The sequence below is a fragment of the Furipterus horrens genome, unplaced genomic scaffold (assembly GCF_987537825.1).
Source record: "Furipterus horrens unplaced genomic scaffold, mFurHor1.1.pri manual_scaffold_6, whole genome shotgun sequence".
Lineage (NCBI taxonomy): Eukaryota > Metazoa > Chordata > Mammalia > Chiroptera > Furipteridae > Furipterus > Furipterus horrens.
The window spans coordinates 169,496,915-169,518,725 of record NW_028327176.1 but is presented as its reverse complement, the minus strand read 5'-3'; the positions used below and the strand labels follow the sequence as shown (position 1 = coordinate 169,518,725).

At 38.5% G+C, this 21,811-nt stretch overlaps 1 protein-coding gene across 1 annotated transcript in view; it reads left to right on the top strand.

Annotated features, from left to right (window-relative positions):
- LOC150007811 (uncharacterized) overlaps positions 1-21,811 on the top strand; it is an 83,216-nt gene that overhangs the window by 16,945 nt on the left and 44,460 nt on the right. The gene's annotated exons all lie outside the window — the stretch shown is intronic.

Genomic DNA, 21,811 nt, shown 5'->3' with positions numbered 1-21,811 from the left:
TTCTTTCTCTTTCATTAGCAGTGAATTTCCCTTAATTATGGCACTGATATCACTATGGTATGATCACCTTTCATCATTTGACTCTAGCACAAATGCAAGGTCCTTGAGGTCAGCCCTGTGACTTATCCCTGCTGTATCCACAGTGCCTAACACACAGTAGGTCCTCAGCAGTCCTCTGTTCAAGGTGGGTTGATTCTCATCCCATTGTAGCACTGTGGCTCATCCTGAGCTCTTCATTCATACAAATATTTATGGAGACTCTACTAAGTCCCAGGGTCTTAGAAACAGAACAGAGAATTATACAGACAGAAATATCTTCCCTTGATGCTTATATTCTCAAAAAGTGAGCTAGTCAATGAACAAAATTTTAAAAGTAAGACACTACTGTCACAAAAGAGCAAATATAGTGTGATTTCACTTATATAAGTTATATAAAAGTAGTCACATTCATAGAGACAGAAAGTAGAATGAATGGTGGTTGCCAGGGGCTAGGAGGGAGTGTGGGATGAAGAGTTGATTGATGTTTAATGGGTCCAATGTCTCAGTTTGGGAAGATGAGAAGTTCTGGAGATGGATGTTGGTATCGTTGAACAACAATGTGAATATACTAAATTACACAATTAAAATGGTCAAAATGATAAATTTCATGTTGTATATTTCACCACAATTAAAAAAAAAAAAAAAACCACACTAGATGGGAAATGTGCTGGAGAGAAATAAAGATAGAAAGGGAAGAGAAGAAGGGCTGAAAGGTAGGCGGCTAGATTTCTTGCTCAAGACCTGAGCTTCATGCACAACCGTGTATCTGAATGAAGATTCAGAAAGACCTAAATCTTCCATCTGATTATCAGTGGGTACAAAAGTGCAGCTTTGGTCATGTCATGTGTGTTGGTGAATTTCCGAATACTGGATGCCCTACAAAAATTTACCTTGGCACTTCCTTAAAAATTCAGTCGATGAGTGAAATCCTCAAGAAAAACATTGCATCTCATAGTGTTACTCAGATCTACCAGTTATCTTTCCTTGTCCACATCTGGGTTTGACATAAACACTCTCTGCCATGTGTCATCAAAGAATTATGAGATCATTTGAGAAAGAAAAATGACAAGTTTTGAAAATCTGATAATTATATCTGATTTATGTAAGTGGTCTTTTTTTTGACATTTTAAATATAAATCTTTATTGAAAGCAAATGTTATCAAGTCTTGAGGCTTAAAGTTTGATCTACATAATGTCAAAAAAAAAGTAAACTAGTTATACAGTGCAATGTCTATACAATCAACTCAGTTTTGGCTGTACAATGTTAATTGTATAGCCTAGGTGATTTTTTCTTTAACAGTAGTATGACCAATAAGTAAATACAGATCTTCTAATATGCTTGCTTGCCTCTAACCTGAAGGTTTCACCATTTAGGGATACTCTGACCAGCAAAACCTCATGAAATATTACCTCGAATATACCTTAGTAATGTCATCTCAGTTAATTGTAAATTTTTAAGATTTTTAAATATTTACAAATCTTTCTCAATAAAACAGTAAAACTTTTATAGCTTATTAAAAACTGGTAAATTTTGAGTCATCTTAGATTGTCTAGATCCTAAAATATAGATTTCTGAAGCTTAAGTCTTCAAAATTAAAAAATATGCTCTCCTTGCCTTCTTCTGAGAGACAAAAAGAAAAAGAAAAAATAAAAAAACAGTCATGGATTTTAGCAGAGAATATAGCAGAGAAACAAGTGTGTTATCTAGTTATGAAAACCACATGTGACTTAGAGAAGAAGCTTCCTAATCATGGTTCTACCATTTAAGTTCCCTTTTTTTGTCTTTTTAACTAAGTTTTGTTGAATGGGAACCCTTTGACATTTTCATCATTGTGAAGATGTATTGGGAGTATTCCTAACATTCTTAGAATTAGAGAGATTTAAGTGACTGATAAATCAGAACCCTTGGCTGAATACTATGGGACCAGCTTCTGTGTTTTAAGGTTGGTTATGTCTAACGTTGAAAACCTTTAAAAAGCCATTTCTTTCATGATTCAAATGCATTTTGTATCCCTTTCATCTTGTTTTCCCCACTTGCATGTATTTATTACTTAATATGTTTTTAAAATGATCCCTTCTTCTATAATATGGGCTTCATAATGAAATCATTTGTGCAGAGCTATGTACTCCTTAAGGTTTAATTTTTTTTAAGTAATTTAATTTACCTGAGTCTCACATTCCTCATCTGTACAATGGCAGACGCTCTTTTCTAAGGATGTACAGTTTCTGTGAAACGATTCTCTCCCCTGCTGAAATGTGTAACTAATGCTTACAACCCACCGCTCTCCTATAGTAAGGGCCTGATGAAGTCTCATTCAGTTCCTTCAAAAAGCTCCTAACAGAGCTCTCCCCCACCAACCCCTCCTCACTCCAAACCATCTTCCACAAGCTAAGCTGCAGATAAACACGTAACATACAGTGACAGGTGTGCAACTGGCTTGCTCACAGGACCCAGTACAAACCCTGAGTCTAGAGCCCAAGCACTAGCAGCGCAACCTCAGTAGGAGCCTTTCCCACCTTCCCAGCTTCTTCTTCCCCGCATGTTCCCTGCAATCATTCGTTTGCTCATTCAGACTGACCCATTCTCTGTTGAGCACTACGCTGCGTGCTAGAAGCAGTCATGAGGCAAAGCCAATTAAGTTTCAGGCAGGGCACTTCTTGTGACTCAGGAGGAAAGAAGGGAGTTGATGAGAGGTGGCATACAGACCATGTGACTCACACAGACAGAGTGAATGCAAGGGATAAGTTGAGATAGTAAGGTAGAAAAATTTAATAGGACCTCACCGATCTTCTTAAAAAGTCATTAGCTGAAGCACAATGAGAAGACACATTTACTGAATGGAGCTGCAATTCCCTGTAATTTTTCTCTCCCAGCTTGTTGCATCTACAGTTCCTTCAGCATGAACTACACTCTTCATCTCCCTAACTTATAACCAGCTTTTAGAAAGCCAATTTCAAATGCCATCTCTTCCATGGAGCATTTTCTCCTCTTCCTAAACCAATGGAACTTTTGTTGCAGTCACTTATAACCTTAGCTCTTTTAAGTACTAGATGTAGAGGGTCCAATATGGTAACTACTAGCTCAGTGGGGCTATTGAGCACACAGTATGTTCAAAGTTATTGACTGAACTGTGGCTAGTCTGAATTGAGATGTGCTGTAAGTATGAAGTATGTACCAGAGTTGAAGGACTTAGTATGAAAAAAATTAATGCAAAAAACCCTCATTAATAATTTCATATTTATTACATTTTGAAATAAAAATATTTTAGATCGTCGGCAGCCGTCCGTCTCGAGAGACGATGGTGTAGCTTCTTAAGAGTCTATCTGCACTGCCGAGAATGGTTGTGCAGTCCAACTCGGGAGTGACACGGTATCTGTCTCCTCCCGTGTTGAATCGACATCTTGCGATGATGCTGGAGTGTCCTCCCCAGTGAAGCTGAAGCTACAGAGCCTGGGCAGGGTGATATGGAGGGTCTGCTGTTGCCCATGCAGCAGACCCCCCCTCTCTTCGCAGCTGAAGGATCCAAGGGAAAGACGGAGTCAATACAGCTTGGCTTCAGGTGCGCCGCAGGAGTTGCCGGTGTTGACTACAACGTCAAACCGCCTTAGGGACTCCGGCTCCGGATTTTCTGTCGGGGTTTACTCCCTTAGCCTTTCCCCTGAAGAGGTATGCCGCAAGGCAGCGGAGGTTTTTGGAGTCAGAGTTTTCCTTCTCTGATGTGCCCTGACTGGAAAGATCGAACCAGCGACACTTAGCTCGCAGGCCGACGCTCAATCCACTGAGCCAAACCAGCCAGGGGAAAAAAAATATTTTAGATACATTAGATTAAACAAATAATATTATTAACATTAACTTCATCTTTATTTTTATTTACTGTGCCTATTTAATGTAGAATTATGTATGTGGTTCACATTATATTTCTATTGGAAACACTCTTCTAAGATTATACACTTCCTGAATAGTGACTGTTTATTCAACTATGCATACGTTTATCCCCCTAAGAAACATGCTAGCTTGTCCATAGTAAAGACTCAGTAAATATCATTTTAATTTATTGCTGTTCTTCCAAGGTTTTTGAAAAAGTACTTTACAACTTTAGTACACTACTTTCTGTCCGAAATGCATAGCCAGAACTCCGCAGTGAAGACAATGGGTAGGGGAGGGGAACCCGTTTTTCCCTAAGCCCCAAGAAGACTAATGTATGAAACATGTGGTGTGACCATTGCAAACTCACCGGCCCTGACTGCTAATTCAGAAGGTTTCTCTGTTTCCAAAACAAGAACTCTTATTGCAATCTGTGGAAGGAATATTAGGACAAGAGGATCCTTGTGGTTTCTCCCTGTATCTGTGGAAAAAAATCTGAGGTTAAGGTTTAAATTAAACCAACATTAAAAGAGCCTTTGTAGTTACTCTGTGTGTTTTAACATCTGTTGCTATAGCTGACTGACACTGATTATTACAAATGATAACTCATGAGTGATGAGATAAAATGTGGTTTCTGGCTAATGGACATTTTCTAGTGTTGACTTGGTCCTCTTTAATGATGACACATAGACCAAGGAAAATTATTAAACATACAGAAAACGTAACACAGAGGAAAAATTATTAGGATAGCAAAGATTTCTGGTAGGAGAAAAAGCATTTAGGACTTTCCAGCACTACATCTATAATTTTATGGATTATTTTGTTTGGGCTGATTTTCTCCTTAGGTTTCATGGAGGCTCCCCCTCAGTGGCCCTTCATACACAGTCTCCTTTTTGTTAAGGGGCCTTTGAGAGTGAACAAACATATTTCTTATCATAAAATGGTAGGAGACATCTCTTTGCCAATTAGAAAACCTGATTCTGAGGATGTACCTAGAAAAGATGTTTAGTTTTAGACTTCTCTCCAGGCTCATTTTCTGTTACTCACACAAGAGCCTTCTGCTTCAACCAAACCTATCCCGTCACTGACGCATGAAATGCCTACTGCATATCAATGTTCATCTCTACCTCCACCCAGTTACTGACTAAGGGTTCCCTCTGAGTGTCTCATAGTCAGACTGCTGCTGAGGAGTAAGTATGGAAAGAATTCTCACACTTGTCCCTCTCATAGGACAACAGCAGCCTAGAGCAGGTGACTCCCATACCAGGTGCCTGGCTTCACTGCAATTGTTTGTGGCCAACATGACAAAGTCACATGATTTTTTTTTCCCCTGAGAAGAAGCAGAAGGAGTGGCAGATACTCAGAACTAATAAGCTCCTCTCTAATATACCAAGTGTCATACCTACTTATTTGAAAGCTGTCTCTGCTTATCCTAAGCTCAAAGAACTTTTCTGTATAAATGATTTATTTAACTCTGTCAATCACACTGTATATGATGGGTGCTAAGATTAAAATGTGTCTGCAAATTTGTTGCTGAGACTCAGCACATTTTTTGGAGAGGCAGCAGGAGATAGTAGATAGAAAAAACTCTGAAGGGAATCAGACCTAGATTCAGCATCTCACTTGCTGTGTGACTTTAGGCAAGTCAAGCAACTTCTCTGAGCCTCAGTATTTTTTATTTACAAAATGATGATATTAACCTTGTGGAGTATTATGAATAAGAGGTGATAATTGCATAATGTCTTGGAAACAGCAAACCTTCAAAAATAGGAATCTGGTTTTAATGTATTGGGACATTACTGTTGGATACAATGGTAGACATGTGGCTTTACTTTTATTGAAATAAGAGTCCTATTTTATTGATTACTAAACATTTATGAATCTAGAGTGAAGGAGAAAATCAAACTCAGGTTCTGTAACCTCAGAAATTACATCATTCAGAAATTTATGATTTTGTACATAGTCATTGATTATATGTGTCAAAGAAAGCAAACAAAACAACCTCTTAATCAATCATTTGGATTTTAGTGTGTGTGATAGCCAATATGACAACCTTGTGGCAAGTCAGTGTAGCCTTTAATAATAATGTACATTTGTATAAATATTTACAGTGTATAAAGTGTTTTCACAAACATTATCTTAATCCTAACAATAGGTTTTCTGTTCTGGAGATAGTTGTCTGATGATAATAATGATCGTGATGATAATGATAATTATTAGGGAAAAATAGTAATATCACCAGGTGGAGGAGAGGTTGTATATATAAAAACACACAAGCCAAAGAGTCCAGAGTTCTTAATTCTAATATTCAATCCAGATAAAAGGGAGGGAAGTAAGAAACTAATATCGATTAGGTGCATAGTAACTGTCACACATTTTCTTTGGTCCTTGCCGTAGTCCTGTCAGACAATATTTCCATTTAGTAAATAAGGATCTTGAGGCTCAAGAAGTTTAGTAACATGACTAAGGTTACAGCAAGTTTTCCAGCAAAATGCCAACAATAATATTTTTTTACTATAGTCATATATTTTTTTATGTTTCTACAAACTCCTAACAAACAATACGCTTCAGGAATGTTCAAACATAGGAAGAAATTGATTTGCATTGACAATATAGCACAATGACCCAGATGAACCTCAAAATGGAAATCTTCATCCATCTATGGAATTGGGAGAGAGTTGTTCAGTACATGTCTATTTATACAAAATGACATGAATGTATGCTTTTGATTTTTAATTGAAGGAAGAGGGTACTATACAGGAATAAGAGAGGAACTAGGAGAGCACAGGCCCTTGAGAATGGAGAGGGTGAGGAGCTGGGAGAGAAGGCATGGGGTCTGTTTCCCTGTCCACATCAAGGGATGGAATTGCTCAGAGGTGAATGGGATGTCAGGATGAGACACTGAAGTGCGTGTTCTCCAGGGCCTTTGAAACTCTGCTTATGAATGGTGCCACTTGGGTTCTGGTGAAGACTGAATGGGACAGAGCTAGGCAGAGGGGTGTTTTCCACCTTCTGACCTTTAACCCCGTCCTTGCCTCTTCATGCCAACATCGACACCGAGACAGATAGTCTCCAGCAAAGGTGACTCTGAGAAGCCAAGAAACCACAGGCAGGGCTGGAGGTGCAGATGAGGTTACAGGACACACTCACACACAGACATACAACTGGATTCATGTCTGGGAATGCTCTCAAGGGAGACAGAGACTGAGACATAATTGGGCTGTTACCCTTAAACCGACCTTGTTTGCAGGCTCCTGAGAGCTGAGACGTAGCCAGATGAGCTAATCAGATTAGTAAATAGTCACTTTGGAAAGTACTGTGGGAAAGAGAAAAAATATATATATGTTCATTGTGAGGGAAGAGAGGATTCCAGGGCTACTAAAAGCCTCCTTGATTTGAGGGAACAGGAGGAGGAGAGACACTGAGGGAAAAGCGAGAACTCTGCAAGGCCCAGAGCAGTGGTTCAAGTCAGGGTTCCCAGAAAAGCAGCATCAGCTTCCTCCTGGAACTTAGGGAAACGTAAAGCCTCGTCCCACATTAGAGCTACTGAATGAGAAGCTCTGGAGATGGGGATCTAGAAATCTGTATTTTAACCAGCTTTCCATGTGATTCTGATGTGAGCTTAAGTTTGAGAACCACTCACCTAGTTGAACTTGAGAAAACTGGGTGGGAGTGGCCCTTGTGGTGGAAGGGAGCCCTGGCATTGGTACTGCTTTAGAACCAAGGCAATAGGGGGTCCTTTGGGCTTATTTCCTGTAATGCCTCCTCCATTGGCATTACACATCCATCAGAGCACTGACCCCCTGGTGACCATGCCCCCTGCAGACCACCTGGTCTTTCCTGTACAAATGACCCTAAGCCCTTTTCCAGAGCCCGGCCTCCTAAGGTTGACCTCTGGGTGATGTTTGAGGGCAGGGTTGGAGTTGGAGCTGGGGTCCCTGGCAGTGGGTAGAGATAGATGCCTGGCTCAGGGCCTCAGGCAGCCCCAGGCACTATCACTGACATCTCCTGAGTGTCGGCTCACAGTTTTATCTAGAGGCAACCTAGGTGACCCCAGTTCAAATTACTGATCTGCTGAGAAGAAATAAGACCACCGTTTTTTTTTCCTCTTATAAATGTCCTCATCCTGGAGAGGAAAGCAAGTAATTCTATGAAAATTGATTTAGATATACTTTTTACTTTTTAAAGAATAGTCAATATCTTTCTAGTTGCCTATTTATATACTGTAAATTGAATTGATAATTTAACTACTATTCTGAAATATGCTTTCTTTTTAAAAAGTTGTTATATATAGAATTATAAAATAAGTCTGAAAACCTAGGTTAACTAAAATATTAATATCAAGTGAATTTTAATTTTATAATAACTTCAAATTCTAAATGAATGAACTACTAGTCAAGAACTAAAAACAATATTTTTCATGACATGGCAGCTCTCGAGATTTCAAAATATATTTGTTAAAAATTTCTTCTATTCCAAGAAATTGAGAAATATTAAATAATTAAGAGCACCGTGGAGATTTTAGAAGTTGAAAAAAAAAAGTGAAAAATATATTCAATTCTAAGGTTTATTATTTCTTTTCAGACTGATATAAAATAATACCTTTCCCCTTTTAATTTATTTTTAATATATGTCAAAATCTATGTCCCACTGAACTAATATAGTTGTATATAGTTTAATGAAATAAAAGAAGGCAGAAACAAGATCATGTTAACCAGTTTTAGAGCACAGATAAAATTCTTCAAGGTAACTAGACACAGGGACCTAAAACAGTTATAATTTTCATCTACGAACTAATGATTAGAGTTAAAAGGTGTCTCGTTTTAAATGAGGAAATCCATTATATTCACCTCTAGTGGCAAGGGATGATTATTATATTGTAATTATATTTTATATTGGCTTCATATTTCAGCCATAGTTGCTGAAGAGAAGAAAAAATAATTAGAGCAAGCAACTGCATGAAGTGTACATTGGGGAAGGTAAAATTTAAGGGAGAAGCCCTCCACAAGTATGTGCTTGCACGATGGCACCAGAGTTGGGTGCATAAGGCACACCTAAAGTACATATTTCAAAGGCATAGTTGGCTGATTTCTGAGTCACCTGCCAGCTATGAAGTAATTTTCCTAAGATTTACTCAGTAGTTTTGAGAGATGCAGACAGTAGTAGCATTAGGCATTACAACATAATGCCATTTGTGCATTTCAAAGATAGTCTTTTAAAAAGTCAGTTCTTGATTCTATGTTCATCTAACATAGAATTTTTTGTTTTTGTTTTGTTTGCTACAATCTCACACACGCGCGCGCGCACACACACACACACATTCACACACAAAACCTGTGGAAATTGTACATCACTAAAGCCATTGGGCTGAGAGATGCTACCTAGTTTGGTAAGAAAATCACTGGCTGAAATTTTATAAACTTGCTATCCTTATCCAAGTCCCAACCTGTTACAGAATGCTTGGATAATATCAGGAAAGCATCAGCTTTATCTTCTATAAAATGAGAACCATGTGAGTATGAATGCTGATGAATATGCATCTAAGAGTTTGGGGGCTTAATACAATGATCCACAAATTAGAAGTATTGTTTATTTGAGCCAAAGTGAAGTTCTAGGAAGAAGAGTTATGAGAGAAAGTAAAATTCAAAGTGTTAAAAGGAAGGGGCTTGTTCAATACCTAGAACCCCCCAAAAAATGCATTGTTTTGTCATTCCCCTCATGGAGTAAAAGATTGGTCAGACTTCATCTTTAATGTGCACTCTGTAGGGCATCTGCCTTTTCTAAAAGAAAGCCCCATCTAACCTTTGCATATGGGAGACCCAAATATGCCTTGTTGTTACCTCCATCCATTGGTTCATTTGTCACATAATAGATATGCGCATACTGAAAAACTATTTTCATGGCCTTCCTAAAGTTTTCATTTCTATATTTCTTGTTTGATCTCTGTATCAGAGTTCTCCAGAGAAACAGAGCTATTCAGAGATATAGATGAAGAGAGTTATTTCAATGAATTGGCTCATGTAACTGTGGAAATGGCAAGTCTGAAGTGCATAAGGCAGACCAGAAGGTGGATGTTGCAGTCTTGAGGAAGACTTTCTTCTTAGGGAAATCTCAGTTTTTGTTCCTAAGGCCTTTCAAAGGATTGGATCACACCCAGATTATAGAGAGCTCTTTTAATTAAAGGCAATTGATTGCAGATGTTCATCAGATTTACAAAATTTTTTCACAGAAAAACATTGATTAGTATTTAATTTAATAACCAGGTACTATAACCTCACCAAGTAGACACATATAACTAACTATGACAATCTCCATCCCCAGTCTACCTGCTCTTGATCTGAGTGTTCCTTAGTTTGTCAATACCCCTATTAAAATCAGAACAAGTCTGAAACCAGCACTTGAAATTTAATTTAACAGGACAGAAGTCAGTGTATCACCTCTTTTATTTTTACCTTAATGTTTCTACTGATATAGCCTCATTTAATAACCCAGACATTGGATTAGACTATTTCTGTAAGGTTTGGAGTGAACTGAAATTCATGGGACTTTTCTATTTGAACTGACTTTAGCCATTCTTTCTCATTCTACAGTTAGGAGAAAAATAGTGAGTTAACCTGTTATATTTCAAGTGTAAAAAAGCTTAAGTACATAAGTAAACTTTATTAGCATGTGAGTGATTTTTCTAATACAAGTTATATGTGTGATTATAGTATGTCAATATTGAACAAAATCATAATGATCTTTACTTCTCTGTGCCCATAATTACCAAGTGCCTGAAACTTTCTATAAAGTAAGACTGAAAACTTTCTGTCTCTTCCGATAGCCAAGTTCATCTTTAGAAAGCTAATTATCCTTATATATGTAAATGCATTTTACATGCTTATGAGGATTCATATTTCTTATCTACCATCTAATCCCCCGAACTTGTTAGATATGAGTGGGGACCCAAAAAAACAAAATTTATTTATAAAAAATTGTGTATTTATTCTTACATGTTTAAACTTCAGTCACCTTCAAAGTATTCTCCATTTGATACAATACACCTATTGAGATTTTTTTCCACTGCTCAAAAGAATTTTTGAACTTGTTGATTTTTGATGCCTTTTAGTGCTTCTGCCATTTTTTGTTTCACCTCTTCCACAATGACAAAATGTTTCCCTTTGAGGACTTTTTCATCTAGGGAAACAAAAAAGGTCACTCAGGGTGAGATCAAGTGATTAGAGAGGGTAGAGCACAGGGGTCATGCCATTTCTGGTCAAAAACTGTTGAACACTCAGCATGGTGTAGACAAGTGTGCTCATAAACCACCCATCATGAAATGGGCAAATGTGTTGAAAGAGTCTTCAAAAAATATTCACTGAAGCCTAACTCAGCCTCTCACAACTATGCCAGCTGGTATGCTGATACATGTGGGTTTCTAGAACACTTACCTAGTGGGGGAAGCCTGTACTAAAAGGGGCTTTCCCTCCAGCAGATAATTCTGGCTTTGGGGGTTTTCTTACCTCTTACTGGGTGAGAAAATACTCAGAGGTTAAGTTAGTTGCTCAAGGTCATACACCTAATAGGTGGTAGAAACAACTTGAAATCACAGATACAAAGATAAACACCAAACTGAACAAAAGCTAAAACTATGAATGGGTAAATGAATGAAAAAAATTGGGTCAGAGACTTAAAAATCTGGCATGGTCCAGAAGATGAGACAAGAAATGAGGCTGTGAAATTTCCAAAGATTGGGTCTGCTATTTCATTCAGATCCCATGGGATGACAGGTACGCACTTAGCAACGAATACAACAAATATTTACTCAACTTGAACCATGCAAGACACTGTTTGGAGTGACTAATGACACAAAAATGTGCAAAGTGAGATCTTTATCCATAAAGAACTTAAAATTTAGTAAGGGACACAAATTAAGAAGTTAAATTATCACCATAAGACATCTATCCATCCCCTTACCCATCTTTTAATTCAACAAATATCAATACTAGCTGGGGTCATTTAAGATTGCATGAGTTCTGGTGCTATAGAACGTGATAGATTTACATGAGTAGCATGAAGTAAAATGAAGGTTCAAGGAGAAAGATAGTTCAGGAAATTGTAATGAACATTCGTGAAGATGACTTGAGAACCAGGTTTTGAAGTTTGGATAAGATTTGGCCTAGCAAAACTGAGATGAGATGAGGGCAAAAGGATACCTTTATTGACAAGAACACATGAGCAGTCAGAGGCTCGAAGGTTGAAAAGCACAGGATTTGCTAGGGGGAAAAAAAGCAAACAATCTGTGTTGGCTGGTGTATGGCACAAAGGTAGGTAAGTCACGGGGAATAGGATGGTAAATTGTGCTAATACAGAGAATGGAAAGAGTCCAGGTAAAATACTAAAAAAAAAGTGTCTTGGCCCTTATTGAATAGGGTTCAATAGGGTTAGGGTTAGGGTTAAGGTTAGTGTTAGGGTTGGGGTCATCGAAGATACAAAACAAGGAAGTAGTAATAATGTCATCAAAACTAGGTTTTGGGAAGATACATCTAGCAGCAAAGTGTGGGGTGCATTGGAAGGCAGTGAAGGAAGGAAGGGAAATGAGTAGGAAAGCTACTATGATGATGTTGAATAACCACTTAACCTGTGACCCTTGGGTTCCTAAAGAATGCTTCCTAGGAGGCTGAGAAGAGAAAACATGCTACTGAGCTGCTGTCTGCTGATCATAGTCCTTCATTCAATCAACAGCTTTTCTTTACTATTCAGTTCACTAGAGACATGCCTATAGTAAAATATCTTGTTTTCACTACTACTCTAAGTTTTTGTTTCGTTTTGTTTCAGTGGATTTATTAGCCAAAGTATCCACAAAAATCCAAGAAATTTTATTCCATCTTTTTTATTAGTTAGCATTAGTTTTCTTTTCTTTTTTATTTTGTTAGTATTAGTTTTCTTTATGCTCAGAATATTTGCCTATATTTATTATAACATTTAAGTTATTTTATTTAAGGCTGCATATGGATAAGTAATTTTTTTCTGCATTCTTTATTATCTTCTGGCACTTGGTGGAGTGTTCAGGGACAATTGGATTGTGGAAGGACAATTGGATTGTGGAAAGAAATAAAATCTTAGTCATCATCAATTTAGGATAGAAATAAAAACTCCAAGATCCAGACCTGTCAGAACAATTTGAGTTCAAGTAATTTGATTTTTAAAATATTTTTAAATTGCCTCATGCAATCTATATCACACAGTCTTCTCTGTCACTTTCAGAAGGCAGAGCCCCAATTCCACCTCCTCTTTCCTTAAATCAGAGCTGATATCTAGTTGGTATGCATGGTAAGCCATACTGGTTTTAAAATACTGAAATATTTCTATACAGCCATTATGAGTTGGTTAGTAAATAGCCACTGTCTAGAACCCTCTGAGTGTCCCCTGCCCCCAAACAACCCAGCTGTTTCTGCCTGTCCCAACGGACTCCTCAAGAACTCTGCTCAATCCAGCAAGCAAAGCAGGCAACGCTTGGTACAGCAGGGACTCTAAGGGATACCACCCAGGTCAATATCTGTGCACTCTGCTATTCAGCTTCCAAAATATTTTGAATTATTATATATACCTAAAAGCAATGTTTTTTCTCTGTGTAATTTTATTCTTTGCATCTAACTACACTTTGGTCCACGCTTAAAAATACCCACTGAAATCTGGGTTTATGTGTCTCTGCCTCTCACATCTTCTTCTCACTAGGTGAACTACCATCTCAGGTTCTTCTACATGAAAATACATGTGCTGGTGCTGGCATTTCCTCAGGGAATATCCCTCAAGCTTGCAATTCAAAAGAAAAGAGAGAACTCTACCTTCCGGTTTCAGAATAAAAATATTTTTTTAAAAAAAAGATTACAGAGAAGGATTCTGTTTGGCTCCATCTGGGTCACATGCCAACCCTTGAACCAACCCCCTCTGCCAGAGATGAAGGGTTTTATTTTGTTATTTTATATTTTTAAAGATGTTATTTATTTTTAGAGAGAGGGGAAAGGAGGGATAAAGAGAGAGAGAAACATCGATGTGAGAAAGAAATGTCGATCAGTTACTTCTTGTATGCACCCCAACTTGGGATCGAACCCACAACCCAGGCATGTGTCCTGACCAGGAATCAAACCAGCAACCTTTTGCTTTGCAGGATAATGCCCAACCACCTGAGCCACAAGGGTCAGAGTGAGTTTTATAAATGACTTTGCCTGAATCACATACCTATCCTGTTCAGGCATCCATGAACTGTCCTTGGCAGGTCCCCCAAAATAATAGTATTTGAGATGAGTAGTTCCCAAATGAGAAAGTGGAGGTGGGGTGGGAGTAGGGCTGCTTTTACCATAAAAAGGAGAAGGAGTCCCAGGATGACAAAATAATGAATGTGCCCAACATTCGACTTCCTAAGCAAGGCTGAGTGTTTATATTCTTGCTTACGAGATTGCGAATGGTACTCGCTGAACACCTGTTGATTCCAAGTTTGTGTATAGACTCAATAGCTGACTTGCCTGAAGACTGGTTTTATAGTAAAAGATGGGCACAGCATGATGATCAGCAGTTTCTTCAAACCACCTTTTCATGCACAGTGTTGTATGAAGCTCTCCCCATTGAGCTGAAGGGGCTGCTATTTCCTTTTGGAGGTTAATGAGAACCATATTAAGGTAATCCAATAAATGCATATTTCTGAAATATATGCCCTATATTTTTCTTTAACAAGTCAGCTTATGAGGCATGATATTGACATCCATTGGCAGGTCACACCATATTTGAAGGGGATGAGATCACCAGGGGTAATGTTGCCAGGACCTTCCTTTGTTTCTCACCCTTTTGCTTTAATATTATCATTCTATTTCATATTACAAAAAATGCATCTGTCCTGAAAAAGATGCTTTTTCCTTCTCCATTTACACAGAATCGTGTTAGCAGTCATTTTTCTGTCTTAATTGTCCTGAAGTCGCAGTGAATTTTCCAATTTGAGCAATTTCTGTGGGATCTTCAAACATCTGCAATTCATTCTCAATATGTCCTCCCATTTTCCACATTTTTAGAACCTCACACAATTCTAAGACACAGTAGGTACTTAGTAAATATCTATTTATTAGCTTTGACAATCTTCTTCTTTTCAGGGAACAATTAAGGCTTACCATTTTCTCTTATAAAATATGAAGTGAGAAAAAATAGAATACCAAAATAGAAACCTAAATTACCAAGGCAGCACAAGTATCATTGGAAGGAAAATTGGTTTTACATAAAATTGAAACTGAGTCTGCTTTGCAGCTTCTTGTATAAGAGGACTCAACGGAGAAGCAGAAACACCAGGGAGTAGTAATAAGCCCCCATTTTGGATGTTAATCATCTTCCCTTTCATTTAACACTTTCAGTTTAATTACATAATGTACACCATTCGAATAATAAGACTGGCATTCAGTCTTTTTCCCTACAAGTTAAATGGATTTTCTAAACTCCATAAAATTATTTTAAAGGCTTTGTGGTTGGGTTTTGTTGTTATGTTTTGTTTTGTTTTCAATTTATCTAATGGAGGTGACACAAAGTTATGGATGTATATGACTGGGTAAAGCAAATGTGATTGATCATTTTTCCTATCAATAAACCTGTGCAGAATGCTGCACACTTTAGATGGAGGGGCATCCAAATCAGATTAGCAGAACTCCAGTGAATAAATAGCCTTGAGTCTGGGACAGGGCTGGAAAGGACTGCAGAATTTAGTTGCCCCAAGCCCTTCCTTTCACAGATAAGGACACTGAAGTTCAAATGAGTTAAGTTACCTGCTCAAGGTAGTTGAAAAGCTAGAACTAGAATCCAGTTCCCTCAATCCAGTTCATTTTCATGTCTGTAGAAAATTGTTATATCTTAAATGGTTTTTTGTTCAGTATATTATGAGGAAATCCAAATCACTTATAAAGTAACTGCTTAACCTTGCAATAATGCAGATTAGTAACCTAAAATATACCTAGATTATTATAGAAATTAACAGCTACATGAAATAATAAGGCCCTGGCATGACTTGGGGGCAGGGGGAAAGGGGAAAGGAAGAAGATGGTCTCTGAAGGCCAGTACTGTAGAGCTCTACCAAGGGTGCAGAATGGCACTTCCACTCTGTGTTAGTTACAGAGATAACTCCCTCCCAGTGCCCTCTCCTGGGTCTGCTAAGGTCCTCCCACTCATCCTACTGTCTTCCCAGACCTCCAAGACCCCACTCATTCCAAGCACCATTCAGCCTTCCTTGACCTTCATCCAGGTCACATAGAGTTTGAAAATAAAAATCAAAAAGAAATTTAAATCCTCTGGCAAGCCTTCAAGTTTTAAAAGCTCCCCTGGGTTTAGAAGCACATGAGAAGATGTGCATTCTTCAAACTCCCTTTTCAGTTTAACCATCACTTCCTTCAGAAAGCCTTCTGTGATTTCTCCCAAAAGGAGCCAAATGCCCCTATCTTTTCTCCCATGGCACTTTGTATAAAACTCTCTCATGGCTTGGAGCCATAACTATAATTGCAAATATTAATCAAGTGTTCACCCAGGGCCAAGTGCTGGACTTAACCCTTTGAGTGCCAACATCGCTGTGAGCGACACTGACTAATTTTCCTAAAAGTGCCAGTGACGCTCCTAGCAACTCTTTTTTTGATGGCTATAAATGTAAATAACAGTAGAATAATTCATATTTTATATTTTGTTCTCTTTTTTTGTACCTCAGGTTATATATTGATACAACTTTTTCTCATGTTGACCCAAATTTCGAATTACACATGGCGCTCAAAGGGTTAACGTGCATCATCTCATTTAGTCCTCATAAAATTCTGATGAGGTAGGTATTATTAGTAGCTCTATCTTATAAGTACAGAAAGTGAGCACAGGGCAGGCTCAGTCAGGTGCCCAATCAGTGCTGCTGGGCCTTTCAGCCAGGCAGTGCTGTTCCAGAGCACATGCTTTTAACTGTTTGCTGCATCATATGCTTACCATGCTGTGATTAACCCAGGCTCGTGGGTCAGTCTCCTCAGAAATGCAAGCGCCCTTATTCAAAGATCACTCAAGCAATCACATTTTTTGTGTCCCCACCATAATGACAGGCAGGGAGTTGAATTGTATTGAAACCTTTAAGTGCTACTGACTGAGTACCAAGAAGTGTCCATTGAAGTTGGCAATGAAGTCGATTGGCATCTTGGGGAAAACTTGTTTCAATGGTGTGAGATACAGTACTTCTGTCATGCACTTCACTTTAGTTCCAGCAAATATTAGGTGATCCATAAATAGTGTTTAATGAATACATTGCAATGGGTTGAGGAGTAAATGTAAGGTGAGGAAATTATCATTTTTTCATGAAACTTGGCTGAGAAGGAAAAGAATTTTGGTGGTAGTGAAAGAGACTTACTGAAATGAGGTCTGTAGATTAAAAGGGGTCTTATGTTTTTAGTTAGTCTCATAGCTTTTTAGAGATATTGCTAAGAGATAGTAGTCAAGGGAGGAAGACATTAAAAATACTGAAAAAGGGGATATTTTTGGAAGAAACAGGAGGGCCAGGTTCCAAAGCGCAGTGGATGAGCAGTGGACTCTCGGGACAGGCTCTTCCTCAGTGACTAGCCCAGCATAGCCATCTTTCCTGAGCCACAATTTTCAATTCCAAGAGCAAATAACACATACTGTCCCTTAGAGATATTACTTGATATAATTCTCTCCTACTCCCCCCTATTTTTTCTTTTTAATCTTCTAAAGCCAAGAAAGACTAATTCAAACTGAAAGGATCAGTCCCATACATAACTTAAAGGATGACAAAAGGCTTTACCTTCATTCCCAAAAGAAAAATGTATGTCAATGAGTCCCTGTGAGGGTACTTTTTCTGTTTAAACTTGGTGGGGTGGAGTGAATACCTCAGTGGGAGGATAGAAAGGAATCCTGTATGTACAGAGCTGAGCACAAGACAAGGACTGTGTTTGATGTCCAGTCCTCACAAGAACACGCTGTAGTGCAGGGAGAGGGCTGGCAGCTGTATGTGGGATAGAGTTGGGGGTGCTGCTCAGTGTCAGCAGCAATAGAGAACAGGATGGAGAGAAGCGTCCCCCCCCTCCTTCTTCCTTCCTCTTCCCCCTAGTGCTTCCTGCCACTCCATCCCTCACATTGGGATTGGGGAAACTCAGCGTTAGACCGTGAGATTCTAGAACAGGATGCAAGTAACTGGTCAATGCTGAGAGGAAAAGACCTGGAAATCCCAAGGCCAATAGCAGGGATGGCCGGGGAATTTCAAAAGCCACTCAGTCTTGTCAGGGTGCCTGCTCTGGGGAGGTATTGCTGTTTAAGGGGAGTGAATATATATAGTATATTCAGTACCTTGATAGAGGATTACAGAAAAGCATGTTGAGATCCATCAAAAATAACAAAGCAATTCCTATTTTTATTGTATTCTATTTGTAAGACCATGTGCCAACATCTGGGGAATTTTAAAAAGCCTAAGAAGCTATACTCACCATTATGGTCCAGTTGGAAAGATGACATAGATATAACAAGTAAGCACAAAAGTCCCGTGGTTTTATACAGGCAATAAATACTACAGATATTCAGAGGAAAGAAAGGTATATGATGACCATGTAGAGCTGGAGTGAAGACCTCAGGTTAATATCACTGACCTTGCATTATAGCCCTCTTATACATTAAGAGGCATGCTATGAAGTAGCCCCAGGCACCAACGAGAGAGGAATTTGCTTCCAGGAGGCTTCCCCTGAATTACATTACTATCACCAGCCTACGGACAGGCACCCTCTGAAAAGGCATAGGTGTGGAGGTCCTTTTTAATAATTAATTGAATTATTCAAATACTTTCATTGGAAAACTTACTTGACTATATCCAAACTGAAAGCTCCTGTAGCATCATATAAACTCAGTTCTCTGTAATAAATGTGCCCCTTCGGAAGCGGCTGACGTTGTGTTCAATATCTAGTTCACTTGGATTTTAAGGAAAAGACAGCTAGTTTTCCACTCCTGGAAAACAAAAGGGATGATGAGACTAGCAGGCACCGCCTTACAGGTTCACAAATAAGTATGTAAACACTTTATAATTTTTCCGCAGCAGTTGATATCATTATCAGCTCACCCATTGTAAATTAAGAATATCTGCTTATTACTTCATAACAGGGGGAAAAAAACACACTTGGAAAACCCTAAGAAGCTGGCTGATCTCTTTAATCACACCTGGTCATTTCCTAGTTTGAGGCATTATTGCTTTGGGCTATCTTTTTCTCTCTGTCTTCAAATAAATGAATTAATAAAATTAGGACAGAATGGATTTAGTAAATAAATTAGATTACTATTGTGCACGCACGGTGTTCAGTAAGAGTAGCTGCAGAGTTAACAGAAGGGCCCCATTTTCTCACTCCAATGCCCTGAGAGGCAGTTGCTTATAAGTCGGGTGCAGTTTGGAGACCAGGCTGCTATAAACCCCTGATTTGTGCGGGGTTAAGGAGGAGGGGTCTCCCCAGTCTCTGTTTGTTTACAATGCTGTCCACAAATGGTTGTGGTGCCCTGAATAAAACCATAACCCAGGTGGCCGAGGAGCCAGGGCTGCCGCTTGTATCTGGGCATTCATTTTTCTCACACACAGCTGCTCCAGCTTTCGGACCGCCATTGTGACTGGTCCCTGGGGACTCAGAGAGCCACTAGCAGTCAGTTGGTCCCTGCAGCAGAGCGATTCACTGCCTGAAGGAGCACAATAGGCCAGTTGTAGCTTGAATTTCCTCGGGGCAGAGAGAGCATTTCTCCAGTCAGCGTTTTTGGAGGGCACCTTGCCTGACTAAGGCCGGAGGGGGAGCCCCTGCATTTATTCACAACCGGGCCTCTCTCAAGATCAAGTAAACCATAAACACCGTCATTAATCAGCCTATAAAAACCATTTGGGAGGCTACAAAGCCAGGGAAATGTGCAAAGGAGTAGCGGGGAAAGGACACACTGAAGCCAGTATGGGGACTTAGCCAAAAGAGGTAAAGCATTTCAAGACAAAACATGAAATCAATGCCAGCAACAGTGCTCTTATGAAATGTATTACTCTATTTTTGTCACACCTTTCTCCCTGGTGCTTCTAGAGAAATGGAATATTTCTAAATTTCCCTTGCCACATCCTCTGTGGAAAGAAAGGAAATATCATCTTCCAATGTCCACAAGGCTCAGAATGGATTAATTTGTTGAAGGTCATTTCATATCATGGCCTTTCTAATAAAATATCACCCCGACCCACACCTTGCCCCCAGTGCAATGTGATAAGGCACAAAACATATTCCCACTCTTTGAAGACTTGACTTAATCACATATTTCAATAAGTTTAAATGAAATATAGATTATAATAACCAAAATCCCAGAAATATAAGCTTAATACCTAGACACGTAGTTACTTCACAAGCAGATCCAGGCAAGTCATTGGATGTTTTTTCTGTGTGAGACTTAAGTAGGCTACAGCTATTTGTTTCAAGTCTCCAATTCATATCTGCAGCTTGAGTCTTTCCCCTGAAATCCAGACTTGGTAATCCAGTTGCCTATTGGATAGCTCACTTTGATGTCTTATAGCCTTATCATCTCTCAGGTCTTTACTGAAAAGTCACCTTCTGCGGCAGGGGGGTGGGCAGATTTCCTTTCTCATACAATTAAAATTCAACCTTCCCACCCTAAATGATCCTGGTGATCACTTGTCACTGCTTTATTTTTCCCTTATAAACTATAATTTACTTATTTTATTAAATAAATAATTTATTCCCATAATAAATGAGTTTATTCCCTTGGCTCTAACGCAAGCGGATCTGTTTTGTTAGCTGGTGTATTGTCAATGCCTAGATTATGCTTGACACATAGTTGGTCTTTAAAAATGAATGAATAAAAGTTAAAATATTGAGAGCATTAGATTTTTTTTAGCTAGAAGATATCAAATCATTTTATTTCTACTTCATAGAATTCTACTTCATACTTCTTCTACTTGACGGAATAACTTCCAGGGCCAAGTAGTGTCCCTGGAAGGTGTGGGGTAAATTTGACCAGGGTTTTGTTTGGCCAACATTGTTTATTTGCTTGGGGTTTTGTTTGTTGTTTTATAATTTAAATTTGAATGCCTTCAGTAAACAGGGACATTTGCCACAGTCCCTACCACTCCCTAGTTTTGTACCCTGGTCATAGGGCTTTACAAACTTCTTGTCCCTGCCAGCACCTGAAGACACTGAGTTTCCCAGTTTATACCCTAGTAGAAACTAGCTCATGATTTGCTTTAACCAACAGGTATAGCTTTGACCACATAATATTTGCAGTGTGACTTTGGGCAAATTATTAACATCTTTGAGTCTCTTCTCATGCTAAAATTGTATTAAAAAAACATCTATTGGTTGTTTGTCAGCTTTTGCTCAAGGTCATCTGAACGATTCTGGTAATTCTTACCCGGGTATCAAATAAACAACAATTTTTTATGTGATTCTGAATCCCTATGATTTTGAATATGCAACATATAATTTAAGTTTTCAATCATTTGTGTACTTTGAAGTGGGATATAATGTCCCTAAATTCTTGTCCTTTGATAAAACCAGTCTATAACTTAATAAAGGTTAGAATCTGTCTCATGGACATTCTTCATTATAAATGAATAATTGTAAGATGATACTGCATAAGATTTACTTAAAATGTAGTGGTCCATAAATGTAAGATTTACATTTCAATATTCCAAGACTCATAATCAGTCAGGCCCTACGAATTCATTTGAAGATAAATTTGTTTAAAATTCTCTTCATAGTAACCCCAAAGTTAAATCTTTTTGGCAAAAAAGATATTGAAAGTAAGCCAGAATAAAAGACTGTTTTTAAAATACAATGTTGGCAACTAATCAGGAATGATTACCAAAGACAAAGCTCAAAACCCTCTAAATACAAATAATAA